This window comes from Ursus maritimus, unplaced genomic scaffold (genome assembly GCF_017311325.1).
Source record: "Ursus maritimus isolate PB19 unplaced genomic scaffold, ASM1731132v1 scaffold_4, whole genome shotgun sequence".
In the NCBI taxonomy this organism is placed as follows: domain Eukaryota; kingdom Metazoa; phylum Chordata; class Mammalia; order Carnivora; family Ursidae; genus Ursus; species Ursus maritimus.
This window is the reverse complement of record NW_024426552.1, coordinates 42,675,115-42,690,466: the sequence shown is the minus strand read 5'-3', so window position 1 is coordinate 42,690,466 and position 15,352 is coordinate 42,675,115. Positions and strand designations below refer to the sequence as shown.

Below are 15,352 nucleotides of genomic sequence, written 5' to 3'. Positions count from 1 at the left end.
AGACATTTCTTTCTCTCCCACCTAGACATAGCTAAAACCACAGATTTGGTGTTTATAATTCACATACATTTCTTTGTAATTTTTTATATATGTACAGATCCCTATACATTCTGCAAAGCTGCATTTTTTTGTATGACTAGATACACTGTATGCATTTTTCAACTTGTTGTTTGCATATTATGATGTTTTCTTTCTCTCCCACCTAGACATAGCTAAAACCACAGATTTGGTGTTTATAATTCACATACATTTCTTTGTAATTTTTTATATATGTACAGATCCCTATACATTCTGCAAAGCTGCATTTTTTGTATGACTAGATACACTGTATGCATATTTCAACTTGTTGTTTGCATAATATGATGTTTTGTGATATTTATTCATGTTTATACATATAGCTCTGTTTCATTCACTTTTACTACTATATAGTATAACTTGTATGTCTATCTCAAAATGCATTTAACTCTATTCCTTTTCATTGAACAGTAAGTTTTATTAAGCTCTTTACTTTGTTCTTCCTTTTTGTTCAGCAGTTTATATAATATGGTTTTTCTATTTACAAACAGTCCTGCTCTAATACTCTTGTGCATATCTCCTTCTGTACATGTGTGAGAACTCACTTGTTTATAGAGTAAAATCATGGATTGTAAGGTATGTATTTAACTTTACAACATATATTCAAACTGGCCATATTATTGTTAAATTATTCTCTAGGTGATTGTATTTTATAGTCCAAATTGAAAATCTGTATTTCCCTCAGAAAGAAAGGGTTCATAGTGGTCCTCCAACTCACTCCTTCCCTACTTGAATATCTAAGAAAATGAATGGCCTCGACCAGACTACCTTGTAAAATATCAGTGACTTTGACCAGAAATCTTTAAAAACAATTTAATGGTATTTATTAGAGAAATATATTAGCAGAATATATTTAATCTTTATTTTTTATTATCAATAAAATATACATTTATGAATTTATAGATTATGGATAGCCAAATTATTTATCTGTGTAACAAGAGAGAGTAAAGCAGAGATGCCTCCAGACCAAAATGAATTTCCTTGAGAAAATTTTTCACATACCTTGTTTAAAACTGGCCTGTTAATCCAAAAACAAAATACAGTATAATACAGGAGAAAGGGAACACTTTTGCAAGTTGTATCTGAGAGTTTCAGGTTCCTTCCAAATGAAGTTTTGTCTATACTTAGTGCTTATCTATGTTGAGTTCTTAGTAAAGTTAGGTGTTAGGTAAAATCTATGATTTGTATGGGTCTGCTTTGACTATTTAGTCTTTGCTATTAATAAAAAACCTAAATCTGTTGTTTATTATATTTCTGCTGTCTTCTGCTCATAGTGGCTTACACTTTCTTGTGTGTTACAGATACTTTTATTGTGAAATCAGAATTAGCTAACATTTATGTGTGAGAAACCTATAAAATCTGATTATCTTATATATTTAACTAAATTAAATTCATAATTTAATGCATAATTTTGTGCAAAAACTAAACCAAAAATAAAATACAGGCCTAGATGGATTCTGTTACGGACTGAATATTGGTGTCCTCCCAAAATTTATTTGTTGAAATCCTAACCTCTAAAATGATGGTATTGGGAGGTGGGACCTTTGGAAGGTGATTAGGTCACTTAAAGTGGGCACCTTATAAATGGATTGAGGCCCTTATAAAAGAGACCTCAGAGAGCTCTCTCAACCCTTGTGGCATGTGAGGACACAGGGAGAAGAAGCCATCTAAAAACCAGGAGGTGGGCTCTTACCAGACACCAAATTTGTTGACACTTCAATCTTGGACTTTCTAGCCTCCAGATCTGTGAAAAATGGAATGTTCACTGTTTGAGCCACTTAGTCTGTGGTATTTTTGTTATAACAGCCTGAACAGAGTAAGGCAGATTCCCTTATGAATTCTTCCAAATATTTTATCAAGAAATGATACCAGGCTCAAAAATCTTATAATTCACAGACAAATTTAGTCAAGTACTCAGAATAATTTTGCATCCATAGTGGGAAATAACTAGTCTTCAACTAAATTCTGTTCAAGTCATTAGTAACAAGTTTTAAAAGTAAGAATGAAATAGATAAAAAGTTTTTCCAAGTAAATTTTCTGCAACACAGGACTAAGCGCAAGAGTATTTATATGAATGAGAAATTATATAGAATGCAACAAGGTTAGGATTCTGCTTGTCTGACATCCAGTTATGCTTACCAAACACGCAAGGCAGCAGTAAAATGCAACACAATCAGCCCCAAATCAACTAAAACCAACCCAGTGCTAGAACTAAGAAATGTTAGAATCAGCAGACAAGGACATTTACACCTAATATAATTGTATTCCATATGTTCAAAGAGTTAGGTAGGGCCATTGAAAATAAAAAAAGAAATTCCGAATCAATTGTTAGAGATGAAAACTACAATATATGAGATGAAAAAACACTGGATAGAATTAGTGGATGACATGACATCACATCATAAGCAACAAAAACTATGAAAACTTAAATATGTAGAGAAAAACAGAATTTTTAAAAATGAGTATTAGTGAGCTATGGGACAACTTTAACTGACCTAATAATATATGTGTAATTGGAGGAGAGAAAGGAGAGGGAGGAACAGGAAAAAAAAATGTTTAGAGAAATAATGTTGAAATATTCCCAAAGGTGCTGAAAATTTTAAACTCAAAAACTAAGAAGCTCAATGAACCTAAGCACAAGAGAAAGGAGTTTAACTACACAAGGCACATCATGATCAAATTGTTTAAAACCACTGATAAGGATGCCTGGGTGGCTCAGTTGGTTAAGTGTCAGCCTTTGGCTCAGGTCATGATCACAAGGTCCAGGAATCAAGTCCCACATCAGGCTCCTTTCTCAGTGGGAGGTCTGCTTCTCCCTCTGCTCCTCCCCCTGCTTGTGTGCTCCCTCTCTCTCAAATAGTAAATAAATAAATAAATAAATAAATAAATTCTTAAAAAAAATCAAATAAAACCACTGATAAAGAAAAATCTTAAAGCAGCTAAAAAGTAAGGACATGTTATACAAAGATAAAGTTGGCAACAGATTTATCATCAAAAACAATGCAAGTCAGAAGACAGTTATTTAAAGTACTGAAAAACAAAACAAAACCAGCCACAAATTCCAAGCAGCAAAATATCTTTCAAAAACAAAGGTAAAATAAAGACTTTTTCAGACATACAAAACCTGAAAGAATTCATCACCAACAGATCCACCCTACAAGAAATATTAAGTCCTTACAAATCTTAGAAGTCCTTAAGATAGAAGAAAAATGACACCAGATCACCAGATAGAAATAATGGTTTTTATTTTTAGGGATGTACGGGTATTGACTTAAATGAAGCATGATGAGTTCCTGTAGTGATCCTGGGATTCACTGAACTCCCAAATGATTTTTAAAAGTTTTGTTTCACTCTTTGTGCTATGAAGTGGGTTTTTACAAATGCGTAGAGTCATGTGTCCACTACTATAATGGATCATACAGAATAGTTTCATCACCCTAAGAAATCCTCTGTGATTTATGTATTCACCACTCTCACCCCAATCCCTTGACAAGCACTGATCATTTTATCTTCTCCCTAATTTTATTTTTCTGGTATGTCATACAATTGGAATCAAACAACATGTAGCTTTTTCAGACTGGCATCTTTCTCTTGGCAATATGAATTGAAGATTCATTAATGATGTTGCACAGATTGTTAGCTAAGTCTTTTTTCTTACTGAATGTAGTCCACTGTATGGATATACCAAAATTGTTTATTAATTAACCTGTTGAAGGTAATCATGGTGGCTTACAGATTTTGGTTATTATTATTTTGGTTATTACGTTCTCATGTGGGTTTTAGTGTGGTCATAAGTTTTCAAATCAGTTAGGCAGTTACCTAAGAGTGAAATTGTTGGCTCACATGATAAGATTATATTTAGGTTTATAAGCACTGCCAAACTATCTTCTAAAGTGGCATGTTGCTTCGAATTCTCACCAGCAATTGGTTTTGTCAAGTTTTTGCAATTTAGCCATCATAATCGATATGTAGTGGTATGCCATTGTTATTTGAATTTAAACTTCCCTAATGATATATGATGTTGAGCATCCTTTCATATGCTTATTTACTAACTGTACAGTTTTTTTGATGAGGTATGTTTTCAGATCTTTTGCCCAATTTTTTCTTATTGGGTTGTTTTTCTTATTGTTGATTAAAAGAGGTCCTTGTGTATTCTGGATAGAATTACTTTCTTTCAGATACGGGGTTTTCAAATATTTCTCCCAGTCCATGGCTTCTCTTGATTCTCTTAACAGTGTTTTCACAGAACAAACATTTGTAATTGTAATAAAGTCCAATTTACCAACTTTTTCTTTCATACATTTTGCTTTTTGTGTTGTGTCTAAAAACTCATAACTAAACGGAAGGCTACACAGATTTTCTCCTACATATTCTCCTTGAAATTATATAGTTTTGCATTTTACTTTTGGTAAACGATCCACTTTAACTTTTGTGTAAAAAGAGGTTCATATTTTTCCATATGGTCTTCCATTTTTCCCAGTATCTTTATTGAATAGACTGTCATTTTTCCTGTATGCATTTTATACTTCAATAAATTTCTGGGGTGCCTGGGTGGCACAGCGGTTAAGCGTCTCCGTTTGGCTCAGGGCGTGATCCCGGCGTTAGAGGATCGAGCCCCACGTCAGGCTCCTCCACTATGAGCCTGCTTCTTCCTCTCCCACTCCCCCTGCTTGTGTTCCCTCTCTCACTGGCTGTCCCTATCTCTGTCAAATAAATAAATAAAATCTTAAAAAAAAATAAATTTCTTAAAAAGCAGTTGAAACCATAAGCAAAAATTAATTAATTTAAAATTCGAAAGTTTTATTTAACAAAGTGCATCATGAACATTATGGAAAAAGTTAATAGGTAGAGAATAGAAAGATATATATACTGTCTGAAACTAAGAAGGGATTAATATCTGCAATCTAAATGGGATGTTTACAAATTAGAAAACAGAGGGCAGGAACAACAATAGAAAAATTGTCAAAAGTTATTTGTAGAAATTCACGGAAGTGGAATCTCAAAATATTGAATATAATTAAGGAAGTGATAATTAAAATAACCACGTAATATCTCTTTACCTCTAAGCCTGAAAAACATCAGAAATCTGGATAATGCCAAGTGTGTGGGGATAGAGCATTATAAGTAATCCCGGATCCTGCAATTTTGCATTTCATTTTGGAACAAACTCTTGCACCTACCAAGTCACACTAGATGCATCTCCTCGCTAGGACTTATTCAGTAAGTATTCTACTCCTGGGTAGTATTTAGTAGAAATTCTAATGCAATACCATAAATGAGCACATGTACAGATGTTCACTGTTCTATCATTTGTACTTTCAGTAAGTTAAAAGTCCATCTGCAGGGAAATTGTCCTAATTTCAACCCTTAGAGTGAGTATTATGCAGAGGTTTGAAACAACTGAATTATGTGTTTTCCAGTTGTACACAGAATAAGACACATAGTCTTTAATGAAAACAGCAAAACAAAATGGGATGCAAAACGCAATACCAATTATGTAAGTTTAATTTCATGCTCAAAATACAACATATATTTTAAAGAACGTCTATAAGCCAGAAGATATACATAAAACTATTAAGGTCATTGCCTAGAGCGTGGAAGAAAGGACTGAGAGTGAGATATGAGAATAAAATGTAATAAATTAATTAATTAATTAAAAAGGACAGCGAGGGAAGGTGGAAATAATGAGGAACTTCTCCAGGAAGCTCTCTATGTGTGTGTGTATGCAAGTGTTCATGGGGTTGTAGAATCTTTGTGTTGTTAATGCCAAATGCAAGAGTCTTCGGAACCTCAAATCAATTTCACGATTTGGGACGTTCAACATAATGGAGATTGGGAACCTGAGGGATGCAAACACAAATACAATGGGAAAAGAAACCATACCCATTTGTCTCAGTAGTCCTTTCACTTTAGGAGTAAGGCTGCTCCCTACTGTATTGAACCAAGATTTTCAGAATATTTTTCAAACCCATTCTTAGCCCTTAAGATGAAACCCCATTTACTCTAGGATGGATTATTTCAATTCCCTTTATCATTCAATAGCTATACCAGGATTTTGCTAGCATTTTTTTAAATTTTATTTTATTATTTTATTTTATTTTACTTTACTTTGAGAGTGTGACTGTGAGCTGGGGGAGGGGCAGAGGAAGAGGGAGAGAGAGAATCCCAAGCAGACTCCACTCTGAGCACGGAGCCTGATGCAGGGCTCCATCCCAGGACCCTGAAATCATGACCTGAGCCAAAATCAGGAGTCAGCTGCTTAACTGACTGAGCTACTTAGGTGCCCCTTGCTAACATTTTAATTTAGCAATCTGTTTTTTTATGTTGGAGAAGTGTTTTAACACACATTATGATTGCAGTAAAAGAATATAGGCTTTTTAGTCAGATTTGAGACCAAATTGCAGCACCAACATTTATTAACTTCTTGGGAAAAATAAAATACTACTTAAACTTTCTCGTCGACAGGTTATCAGTGATGTGAAAATAAATGATGAGGCCCATGTTAAGAGAGTAAACCTCAGTAACTGTTAATTCTTATCCTTTATTTCTTCTGAAATTGAGTGGTTTATCCTGGAGCAGTGACCATTATTAAACAAACCAAAACAAACAAACAAAAAAATTAAGGTATTGTGAAATTCAACATGCAAAAAAAGTTTTAAAGCACTTATTAAAACACTGACACAAAGCTTTCCCCTATGCTTCAGAAAATCACTTAAATTAGGATTGAATTTGAGGTGGACAAGGTCCAAAACGAACAATTCTTTTGAGGCTTTTAATTCCATTCTCTTTTTGCTTCAGTCTCTCAGACCACTTCTTCCTGTCTTGATTTTCATCTACAGCTACCAAACTAATCCCCAGGCTAGGTTTTCTCAATTTTGGCAGTATTGGTACTTTAGGCCAGATTATTCTTTTTTGTGGGGGATTGCCCTGTAGAGTATTTATCAACATCCTGGCCTCTACTCAGTAGATGCCATTAGCACCTCCCCTATACTTGGGCCCCAGCTGTGACAACTAATGCCTCCAGGACACCGGGGTGGCTCAGTTGGTTGAGCATCTGCCTTTGGCTCAGGTCATGATCCCAGGGTCCTGGGATCAAGCCCCGTGTCAGGCTCCCTGCTCAGTGGGGAGCCTTGCTTCTCCCTCTCCCTCTGCTCCTCCCCCTGCTTGTGCTCTCTCTCTCAAATAAATAATTTCTTTTAAAGTGCCTCCAGATTTTGCCAAATGTCCAATGGATGGCCAAATGGACACGGTTGAGTACACCTGCTATAGACTATCACCCATCTTCTGAATTAGTGTCTAATTATTTCACTTATACACTTAACAAATATATTCAGTTGTCAATAAATATCCTAACATAAACTTTTCCTAGAATTTTTATGCTCTCCCCCTATTTATCTTTGAAACTCTCACTGCACTTTAGAAATGGAAGATTCTGTGTTGTATTCCCATATCATGAAAAAAACATATTAAAAAGATTCTTCTGGCTCTTTGTAGCATTTTCCAATCAGTTTTACTTCTCCTTTGTTTAAAAACCCCTCCAATAGAAGATTAAATTGTCTCATTATACTACTATTTTTCTACCTTCCAACAGCTACTAATTTCCAAATCACTTCTTTGAATCATTGAGGGGTTTGGCTCCAGGCTCTCCACCTCAATCCCTGCTTGCTCGAAAGGAATGTCAACAACAGAGATTATGTGTGACCAAGAACCAAAAATGCAGCAGCCAAGTGTCTGACTAGGCAGCTTCTTCCTTGTATCACCACATCCATTCAGTTACTTTCTCCTGTGAAATCTCGTCTCTATATTTCTTTATACTTGTCTCCCCACACTCTCATGCTTCAGTTCATCATCTCAAACTCTTTCACGGAATACGTTCCTCAGCATCATTTCCAGTCTTTGTCTCGAACCTCTATCCTCTATCATCTTTAATTCATCTATTAATACTCTGGCAGGGTAATCTTTTAAGATTAGATTGTTTTCTCACTACAGTGCTTTAAAAATCTTCTGTTGCTTCCCGTTGCCTGAAAAATGAGGCCTAAACACCTTGGTGAGCCATTCAAAGGCCTTTCTGATTTGGTCTTCACGTAACAGTGAGCTCGTCTTCCGTATATACTCTCCTTACACACAGAACTCAGCGCTGCAGGGTTATTGTGTCTGCATGTGTGTGAGCAGCTTTCCAATGTTTATTTGTGCTGTAAGACTATGGTTTTGTTGCATAAAGCATAACCTCAAACTTCGGCTCTGAAATAAATAACATTTAGTGATTTTATTCCACATTTGTTAAAATAGAAAATTGTCCAGTTGGCTTTCTTTGGAGAGATGATTAGATCTATGATACCAAGGATAAGGGATGAAAGTGAGATGTGTGATGCAATGATATTTATCACTGAGATCACCAACCGGGCCTGTGGCTAAAGTGAATGCTAGTTATAGTCATGGGAAAATAAAACAAAACAAAACAAAACAAAACCCTGCTAAATTAGTATAATATATAGATACATTAATTTTTACTTTTATTTTCAGACACAGTTTAATCTCATGCCTTTTAAAAATTCTACACTCAAATGATGGTGATTTTAGAAGAATAACCAAGCTTCCAGAGATCTTCATTAGCACCAATATATTAAGATATATATGATGTATTTTAAGTGTAATTGTCATTTTTTAAAAAAAAATTATTTATTTTACAAGATCTATTCAATTTTTTTAAAGATTTATTTTTTCTTTTCTTTTTTTTATTATGTTCAGTTAGCCAGCATATATTACATCATTAGTTTTTAATGTCGTGTTCACTGATTCATTAGTTTCATATAACACCCAGTGCTCATCACCACATGTTCTCCTTAATGCCCATCACCCTGTTATCCCATCCCCGAGCCCCCAAGATTTATTTATTTTAAAAGAAGCAGAGGGAGAGAGAATCTCAAGCAGACTCCCTGCTGAGTGCAGAACTCTACAAGGGGCTCCATCTCATGACCCTGAGATTATGACCTGAGCCAAAATCAAGAGTTAACACTTAACCAACTGAGCCACCCAGGTGCCTCTAAATGTATCTGTAATTTTTATACCATTTTGTTCTATTGCTCCTCCTAATAAGGCAACAAAAACTTCTATTTTCAAATTTAAGTAATAAAGCAAAATTTGCATCATATAAGCTATTTTACTTGAATATTTTATCACTGACAATGACTAAATAGATTATAGTCAGGCTACCAATCTGTCAGTAAAGAAAATCGATAAGAACCATCAAGTTAGTGGATTTATGGTTCTAACTAATTTATAATGGTGCACAGGTGACTAGTTGCAGTTGTAAAGTATTATATTTACTTGTTATAAAATGAATATATTACAATTAGTTATTGATTTAGTCACACTTTGATACATTATTTTCTTTTGTTACAAACAAGACCTGTATGATCTTTATCTCTTCCCCAAACCCATATATTATATTCTTACTCTTCAACATATTGATCCCTAGACACATATTAGAATAAATAGGGAGCAAAGAATTTTTCAGAATAAAATGCTGAATAAAATTTGCAACTCATCATCACTACCAAAAAAATCCTATTTTTTTTTAAAGATTTTATTTATTTATTCGACAGAGATAAAGACAGCCAGCGAGAGAGGGAACACAGGCAGGGGGAGTGGGAGAGGAAGAAGCAGGCTCCCAGCGGAGGAGCCTGATGTGGGACTCGACCCCAGGACTCTGGGATCACACCCAGAGCTGAAGGCAGATGCCCAACGACTGAGCCACCCAGGTGCCCCCCCAAAAAATCCTATTTCCTAAGGCAAATAAAGTATTGATACAAATCAGAAGCATCTCATTAAATATTTTTCTGAGGTTAGACACTTGCTATAATAGTTATTTTTATAATTATCATCATGTTTCCATAAGCAAAATTATCTAATTCAGTGAGAACTGGCAGAAGAGTCTAAGATGTTACACATTCAAATGTAAATGAAAAACAAAAGAGACACGTAGTGAATTAGACCATTACATTGATCAACATCCTTGAAGTTTTACTGAACCTCACAGATAGTTCCTTTCCTATGAAATAAAGGACTTGTAGATTTATATATATTATCTCAAATTTATTATGATTGACTTGACAGGAAAAATGTCCTTGTAATAGAAAAATACAATGCTGGCTATTTCTTCCTGATACATAGGATTTCTGTAATGATACTTGTTACTCTGGGTAGACCTTTATTTTTTTAAAAAAGATTTTACTTATTTATTTGACAGAGAGAGAGAGCACACAAGCAGGGGGAGTGGGAGGCAGAGGGAGAGGGAGAAACAGGCTCCCTGCTGAGTAGGGATCCTCCCCCCCCAACATGGAGCTCGATCCCAGGACCCTGGGATCATGATCTGAACTGAAGGCAGATGCTTAACTGACAGCCACCCAGGTGCCCCTGGGTAGGCCATTTTTATTCAGCCTTTATATAACTATACTTTTAGTTAGCCAAGATTTTACACAGCGTATCTATGTCAAATACATGTAGTTCATTTGAACGTATTACATGCATCTGATAAATTCATCAAAAACTTATAAAGGTTCTGTTGTTACTGTTGCTTTCAACCTTTTGTTTCCTTTTTCCTTTCGGTGTTCTTATAAATATTTATTTTTAAATGTTTACAATTTTAAAATAATATTACAACATACATAGTTTAATCTTAGTATTTATCAACATTAAATGAATATAGTCGACTGAGGAATAATTTAATAGAATTTACCAAGGAGTATATATTTCCAAGGAATAAAGTAATACCTTCACGGTAATGAGTAAGGCACAGGCGGGGCTACGTAGGGAGAGATAGGTAGGGAGCTACAGGAGCAGGCTCACAGAAATGCCAAAAATGCCAAGGTGTAAGGAAACCAGAAGTAAGGAAACAAATCAGACCATCCTGTCCTAGGTATCAGAGGTGGGGTCTTGTTATAACAACTATTTTTGACCAACAAAGAATTACCTGACCCCTCCCCCCAAAAAATGGAAGTAAGCCATTAAAGATGTTATCACTAATCTTACTCAATGGCCTATCAATAGAGATGTTAAAAGGATTTAAGTTCCCTAGTCAGCCTTCAATAAAGACCAACACTAAAAGCCCTCAGTGGCAATCCTGTTGGGTCCTCTCTCACTCCTGAGAGCTTTTTCTGTATCCTTGCTTAATAACTCTGTCACTTTACTAGCTCTCCTTTGGCCATGAGATTCATTCTTCGACTCCATGAGACAAGAACCTTGCTCTCCAGCTTCAGTAATTTAGAACCCCATTATTCCAGATGTTCTTAAGTTATCTAGAACGAGGCATTGAGAATGCGAGGTAATTTGAAGGTACAGACTGTAGTAAATCAAAAATAGTTCAAGGTAGGTAGTTATTTAGGAGGTCATCTGATAAAGGCCCTTGCCTCTAAACAAGCCTGCGTTTTAAGAACACAAGGTTATATTCGTAAAGTGTCTTTACTCCCAGGTTTTCTGACAATGCCTCAATTAGGATCATGATGCTTCTGACTGTATTAACATTTATGTCCTAGAATTTCTCAGCTTGCTCTCTGCCTCCTGGCCATAATGAGAACAAGCTGCCAGTTGGAGCAAGACTTAATTCCTACCATGAGGACAGGTGGGAGAAATACTTCATAGACTGTCCCAGAATTACCATCATAAACAGTTCAGCCACTGCACTCAATGACTTTCCTTCACCACTCTCTTACCCAAACTTTGAGTGTCTCTCTCCACCCTGAACAAATGCCCCTCAGAAAGGGAGCTGGTATGGATGGCCTTGTGGTTCTGTCAGCCATATTCTATCTGTACTAAGTACCTAGATGTATTTCCTTAGAGTTCAACTGGATGGGGATGCCTCCCCTAGGACGTACTGTAGTCAGGTGATAATTAGTGACTGTTTATAAGAATTACATGTAGTTTTAAGCATTGGCTTATTTGATATTTAAGAAGTTAATCTAAAATTTTCTGCTAATATTAAGTAATAAACTAATTTGTATTCCATGTATTTATCTAGAAAAATTACAAGAGAAATAGGCCAGATTATGTTGATGCCTCTTACAACTCTGATCAGATGTTCAGTCCATCTTTCCATTGGTAAAAACTAATATGGGCAAGCCCCACTTCACTGGGCCTGGGAAGAATTCTCCTACTACAAATCACCTGGCAGTGGGTCAAAAAATGATTGCGTTCAAATGGATGGAAAAGTGCAAATACTCTTCGAATAAGAGCACTGAACATCTGTGAACAAATTATATAATCTTTGAGTTGTTGGCAGAAACTTTTTGTTAAGGACATTAGTTGAAATTTTTCATGTCTCCCATGTGAGTTCCAGTCCTGGCATATTAGTAGGACATGTAAGGGGAGGTCAGCTTGAGAGGCCTATAGATACTTTTCTTACTCTCACTGATAAATGAGATAAAAGTCCCACTTACTTCTGGCCCCACACCATCCCTGCTTCTGAAATTCTTCATCAGTCTTCATTCTAGGGGCTGGAGAATTCTGCTTGCAACCATAGTACAAAAGATACTGGAAAGAAGACAGAAAAATGTAGAATCCTCATGGTATTGTTAAGAGACTGCATGAATGGAATGCATGGAACAGTCTATGTCCAAATTCCTTTTTGTGTAAGGAAAAATCCTAACCCCCTCAAAAACTTTTTTAAGTTTCTTTTACTTTTATTCACAAACATTGCTGGTACACTTGATGTGGGGGGAAAAAGGCAGAAGGAAATGTAGATAAAATTAAATATCCTTATAACCTGTAGCCCATTGACAAATACATTCCTCCAGGAGCTCCCAACTGTCTTAATATTAATGCCTTGTCACAGGGCAAAACAACCTTAACTTGACAATAGCGAGGCCTCCAAGATCCTGTGAGTCTTCTTCAGGATATGAATGTCCTTTTGGAACTTCCCTTATCTTTACTCCCCCCTGCTGCAGAAAAATAAGAATCAGACCGGTGAGAGACCAAGTGACGCTCGGAGAAGTAAGAGAACTCGGATTCATTTTACTCTGGCGGGCCCAGATGAGCTCCTGCTCCAAATTCTGGGCCCCGGGCAATGGGGTTACAGAGCTTTTATAGGGCACTGCAGGCAGTCAGGCTCCAAGGGCTGTGCTGACTGCTGGTAGGTGGGTTTGCACTGGGGGAGTGCAGGCTGCTTTAGTCAGGAACAGCAGTGCAGGGAGCCTGTGGCGGGAAGCCTGTTTACAGAGGCAGAAAGGGCTGGTTATCTCTTGCTCCCAGTAGGGCTTCTGATTATCGCTAGCTTATTGTTAGTAACTTTCCATCTTCTGGGGCCTCCCGGCCTGGGCCTGCCTTGGGCAGTTTCTCTCTTCACCCCAACCCCAGAGTATGATCCCTTGCTCCTCACAATCCTGGGGCAGCGGGCAGCGGGCAGCGGGCAGCGGTTGGCAGCAGCTCTTCCAGCCCATGGGTCCTGTCCCAGTGGTTCACTAAAACCACCTTTTTGCACCAAAGATGTCTCAAGAATTCTTTCTAGGCCGTTGGCTCTGGACCTTACCAACATTCCAAAAACACATCACACTGTTCTCAGGAAATAAAAAATTAAAACTATGTCTCTATCAGAATTAAAACCATCTCTGTAAGCTTTTGGTTATTTTGCCCAAACAGAATCACGATTTCCAGCAATTCTAAGAAACTATAACCTAGTTTGTGTTTATGAATCAGCGTCTCCATCACTATTTCACCTCTATCACAAATTTTTATATATACATTAAACATAGGTCATAGCAAGTCACTTCTATGGGTAATAGTAAGTTAATCTCAAAGTATTATCAATATAAATTATGTTTATTCAGAATAGTGTTTATTTTTCTTACTAGTTTTATATACAAAAATGTATGCTTCTCTTCTAAAGAAACTGATCAACATGAATATAAGAACAGCTTTTCAGAAACCTCTGGCATGTTCTATAATTGCATTGGTAATATTAACATTCTTAATAAACCCTCAAATGCTTGATTTAGAGCTTATTGATCTAGTGCTTGTTCAACTATCACTAATACATTTTCTTTGCCTGTACTGATGTGCAAACTGTGTCTTTTTAAAAAAAGAATAATAATTTTTACAACACAGAAAATGGCCTTCTTTATTTTTGCCAGTTGTCTTGATTAGGCTGGGTTCTGTAGAGTGAAGCAATTCTAAAAGGTGAATTGGAATAATCTAGTTGCTTAGTTTTAGTTCCCATAACGTGTTCTCTTAAAAAAACATTTTATATTTGCTTACGACTGTTATTTTCAAAAGGCTTTCACATATATTAAATCATTGAGTCTAAAACTGTTTTTTGTTTGTTTAAAACATAAGGACACTGGCGACTCAGAGACGCTGAGTAATTGCTAAAGCTCACCTGGTTAGTAAATGGCAAGTTCCAGAGACTGGACTCTGGGAAACAAACTGAGGGCCTGGGGGGGGGGTGATGGGGAGTAAGGAGGGCACGCATTGCATGGTGCACTGGGTGTTATACACAACTAATGAATCATGGAACTTTACATTGGAAACCGGGGATGTACTGTATGGTGACTAACGTAATATAATAAAAAAAATTAAAAAAAAAAAGAAAGAAAAGAAAAAAAATAAATGGCAAGTTCACACTTGAAGTCAGAACTTTGACTTCTATCCCTGTGATCTTTTGGAGACAAAAAGAGTTTTGTGAAGAAATTACACAATTTTCAAGATTTTCTTCTTGTGTTTGACTTTCAGAATTTTTGTTATTATGTATCCGTTTGTGGGTGGCTTTGTGCTTATGCTATCTGGAGTCTTTGAGCTTCCTGAATGTGTAGATAATCATTTTTCACTAAATTTGGGTATGGTTCAGCCATAATTTCTTTGAGTTTTTTTCCCCTCCCTGCTCTCTCCTTTCCTTCTGCTGTTCCCAATGATGTGATTTGGCGTGGGGTTTGGGAGCAAATGGTCAAGAAAGAATTCTTGAGATGTTTTCCTTGCAAAAAAGGTGGACAGGACCCGTGGGTAGAAAGAACTACATATTAAGTGTGTGAAGTCACTGATTATGTAAGATTTTGTATCCGGTGAAGGGGAGGGTGACATTAGGGCCCCAGGAAATTGAGTCTATAGACTTCTGGAGGTCTGGCTATTGGTAAGATTGCTTTTTCTTGTAAATCATTAAGACAGTTGCAAGCTGCTGGAGATTCTTGTCCTTCTTGACTGTGATCTCTATCATTTGAAATTTGTTTTCCCCCTTCCTTTGTTCTTGGGCAGCTGGGAGTGCCTGAGGAATGTTACACATATTCTACCCGGG

At 36.4% G+C, this 15,352-nt stretch overlaps 1 pseudogene; it reads right to left on the bottom strand.

The window, feature by feature from the left end:
• The window catches only part of LOC103662032, a 58,762-nt pseudogene extending 45,159 nt beyond the window's left edge, over positions 1-13,603 (bottom strand).
• Positions 13,604-15,352: the final 1,749 nt, after the last annotated feature.